This window comes from Helianthus annuus, chromosome 17 (assembly GCF_002127325.2).
Source record: "Helianthus annuus cultivar XRQ/B chromosome 17, HanXRQr2.0-SUNRISE, whole genome shotgun sequence".
NCBI lineage: Eukaryota > Viridiplantae > Streptophyta > Magnoliopsida > Asterales > Asteraceae > Helianthus > Helianthus annuus.
The window spans coordinates 137,416,090-137,420,609 of record NC_035449.2 but is presented as its reverse complement, the minus strand read 5'-3'; positions in this window follow the sequence as shown (position 1 = coordinate 137,420,609).

The window sequence follows — 4,520 nt, the reverse complement described above, 5'->3', positions numbered from 1 at the left end:
CTGTTGCTGCGGGCCCTTGTTGTTTTCAGTTTTCCTTTGCTGAGTCGGGGCCTGAGTGGGGTTAGCATCCTTGCTTTGGTTTCCTTCCCACTTACGCTTGTTATCACCAGAAGTTCCATCAGTGGCGCTGATCCTTTTGGGCAACTTGCCCTGTTCCACAGCCTGATCAGTGAGTTTGTGAGCAAGACGGACGACGGGCTGAATGGTAGTGAGGTTGGCTGAGGTCACATGGCTTCGAATTTCTGGGGCCAAACCCTTGATATACAATTCGACCCTTCGATACATAGGTCGAGACATGTTTGGGCAAAGAGCAGCATAGTCGTTGGACAGTTTGGTGTATGCCTCGATCTCTGATCCAACCATCTTGAGCTCATAGTACTCGTTTTCGAGCTTGTGGATGTCATCCCTGTGACAATACTCCTCCTTAATCATGTCCTTGAAATCCTCCCACGCGGTAGCATTAGCAGTTTCCAAACCAAACATCTGAATGTGCGCCTTCCACCAGGAAAGCGCGTTTCCTTCGAGCGTACCAGTAGCAAACTTCACCCAATTCGAAGGGGGACACTCACAAATAGCAAAGACAGCTTCGACTTTCTCAATCCAGTGTAGAAGACCTATGGCACCCTCAGTGCCATTGAATGGGAGAGGTTTGCAATCCATGAAAGTTTTGAAAGTACACACGTGTGGTTGCGCAGGCGCATGCTGACCTGTTGTGAGAAGCGAAGCGAATAGGTTTAGGGGTAAAAGACGACACGGCGGTAGGATCTGAACATCCTAGGATAACGAGTTTACCTCCAGGGTGAGCTGCGAAAGTTGCAGCTACCGTGTTGATCAGGTTAGTGAACTGAGCCTGAGTCATGTTAACGTTTCCTCTTCCGCGTCCACTCATTGTCTTCATAACCAGAAAATATAGTATGAGTGTGATGTCGTAGTATAGCGAGAATGAGATGGAAGAGGGAGGTGTATCTATCTAACTAGGCACACTAGTACGTATAGCAAAACAGAAAACACAAAGCAAGCAAGCAAGTAAACACTAGTCCGAGCTATGAGGTCTAAGGTGTTGAGTCTTGCACTTGGAGGTAGTGTCGTCGCAAGTCACAGGTTATAGTCTGGTTTTTCTCAAAAAGATTTCCCCTTTTTAAAACCAAGTTCACTATAACCAATGGCTCTGATACCAATCTGTCACACCCCCAAAATCCACATGCGGAATACCACCGCTTGGGGGCGTGACTGACCAGGATCCAGCCGCCAATTATACTGAGCAATATAAATAATAACATAAGTAATACTCACCAACCACAAGGTTAGCAAATATCATAGTTAAAGTTCAAAAGCTTTAAGTTCAAATAGTAGTTCAGATAAGTAGCGGAAGCATAGACAAAATAGTTTAAAACAAGATCTTAATTCAAGTTTGTTTGGAACCCAACACACGGGTTAGACGACCACTACACATCCCCAAGTAGCAAGCTCCTGAGTCACTGGGTACCTGCAAAGCATGCAGTAGAGTGTCAACAAAAATGTTGGCGAGTCCACGAGTTGTCCAGTTTTTAATTTCCAAAAACTTGTTTCACCAGTTAATTTACCCGTTTATACATGCCATGGGGAGCTACCCCATAAGTAAGCTACTAAACTGTTTTTCCAATACCGAATACTTCATGTAACCGTACGTTTCCGTAAAGTGCCCCGTTTGTCAATGTTCTATCATCATTGACGGATTTGCCAGAGTCTATTAGTTCACTCCCGATCCCATACACGGGCACGGTGTGAGGCAGGTAAGACCTAAATAGCGCTATCAACTAATAACCCATTCGCCTGGCCCCGGCGACTAATCGGTATTAAGTAGTAGGGACTTAAGTGATAGAGTTTCGTTTAGTGTTGCTCGTTGCATTCCGTATAAACAGTAATTAACTAAGAGTTCCCAAAAACAAGGGAAGAAGAGTAAGTTTGTATCCCTCACAAGGGGATAGTGTTGTTTTAGTTCCGTTTCCCAATCCACCGGGAACGCATGCTTTAAGTTGTGAACTCACCTTGGGTTGCTCGGCAGATTAGCTTACTTGGTCAACTTGTTGGTCACCACGTCCTAGCATGGTTACCAGCATAGGTCAGGTTTGGGGGTACAAGTAATCACGTATATCCTACCAGAATCTAACACATAGAATGCATACAGTTACATGCTGAGTTATTGGGCCTGCTCTACTATTGGATCAGTCAACAGTAACAATTAACACATAGTTCAGTTAAACAGGGAGCCCAAACAAATCACATTATGGTCCAATAACTAAAGTGAACAGCCCATTCGAGACAAGGTGGTCTCGACTCGAGAACATGCGGTCTCGAGTCGCAACCAGGAGGTCTCGGCTTGTAATGGTTGGTCTCGAGTGGTGCAGGCATGACTCGCAACCTCAGAGGTTTCGAGTCCTGTCTCGAGTTGTCACGGTGTGGTCTCGAGTAGAGACCTTTATGGTCTCGAGTCCCTGAAGTCCGTTTTGAAGTTGCTTGGCCCAGGTCTCGAGTCGCAACCGTTGCGGTCTCGAGTTGTAGCTCCATGGTCTCGAGTCGCAACCGTTGGTCTCGAGTCGTTTACCTGCTGATTCTGATGCATCTGTCCGAATTGTACTATGCAACAGAATTCTGATTTCATGCCATGAAGTACTATCCAATAAGGTTTCACAAACATGTTCCCTTGTCTAACACTTAACCAAAATGGATCAAACAACAAGTTTTTCAAATATTTGCAACAACATTCAAACACATTCAACACATATTCATCTAGTTCATCTTTAGGGTTTTCATTCTAAACAAAACATACTCTTTTAAACTGATTTATGCTAGTATAATACACCTAGTTTAATGTACTATCGATCATCATCATTCACACACCCAACCGAGAACATGATAGCACCATATTCAAGCATTTTTCTACTTATTCATGTGTCAAGTTAGCATGATTATTAACAAACCACTCTATCTAGAAACCAAGCATGTAATTCATGATTTTTACTCACCAAATCAATCAAGGTCATGTAAAAGAGGTTAAGCATATATTTCATTCATCAAGCACACAAGGCATCTAACACACATAAAACACCTAGTACACATTAGAACACTAACCGGTAAAGACTCGAAGTGTGAGGGTATGAAGGGTCGATGAGTGAGCTTCCGAATGGTGATTCCGAGCTTGAACCGAGCCGAGTGTCCTTGTTGTCACCGGTTTGGTCCGAGAGAAATGAGAGGAGGTCTTGTAGTTCTAGGGTTTTAGTGAGGGAGAGAGTGTGTGAGAGTGTAAGGGAGAAGGTGGATGTAGGGTTTTATACCCGGTTTGGGTGGTGCACCCTACAAGGGTTTCGAGTGGGCTAAGGGAGGTTGCGGCCCAACCGGCCCAACCGTTTACTGTTTACTCGAGACCGGGTGGTCTCGAGTCGGGTTCGTTGGTCTCGGTTCACTATTATAACCGTATATATATATATGTATTACATGCACATAGTTTAATACAAGGATCACATAGCACACCCATATAATTTACAAATTTCCATTTAATAATGTATGCACACACCGTGCTAATACAAGAAGGTTGTTCGGGAAAACCCGAGGTGTCACATATTTCTACAAGCATGTGTTATCATATTTGTGGAATTATAAGAGAAGTCAACATTTTGCAAGTGGCTGATATAATTGAGTAACATGTCGATATTTGTGTGTTTTGTTGCTAATTTCATATTAGTTACGATACTGAGAATACTAACATGGACGATATATTATAATACTAAGAAAATCACACATCCGTTGTGGCTAAGAGAGATTTTTGGTTAATAATAAATGTCATGCCTCTTAAATCACCAACGCGTTTGATTTTACTCTGTGGAGCACATGAAAACTCCAAAATTAATTGTGCTCGTGTGGGAGTAGTACAGGATGGGTAGCCTCCTTGAAAGTCACCATTTGATATCACATTTCATCACACTTGCAACACCCATTACATTTCATTACTAAATTTTGTACTTTTTATATGACATATAAAATAATACAAACTAAAAACCAATTTTTTTAAAATACATAAACTTAAATATAAAATCTAAAATAAAGTAAAAAAAAATTAACAAAAAAATGTTATTGATGTGTGTAAAATGCAACATATAAATTACATCAAACAAGGCATAAAACTAACCCTTTTTAAGTACTAATGTTGGAAAAAGAGTGTTTTTGTCTTCCTTTTGTATTTGGGATGAAATGAGCTCAAATTCACAAAAGAAGCAAAAAGACAGCTAATTCTAACATAAATACAAGAAAAGGAATAAAAGTAGACTGCCCGAACCCTTAACGACATCCTCCCAAGCAAAGAAGAGAAAACAGAAGCCTGAACACGCCGCGTGCTCAGCCAGCACGGGGTCGTGCCCAAGAAGCAGCAGAAAAGACAAACCTATAGAAGCTTCTATTGCCCACCACGGGGCCGTGTCCAGCGAGCACGAGGCCATGGCGAAAGTACAGCAGGCGCATTAATTGTAATTGCGAATTACAATTAA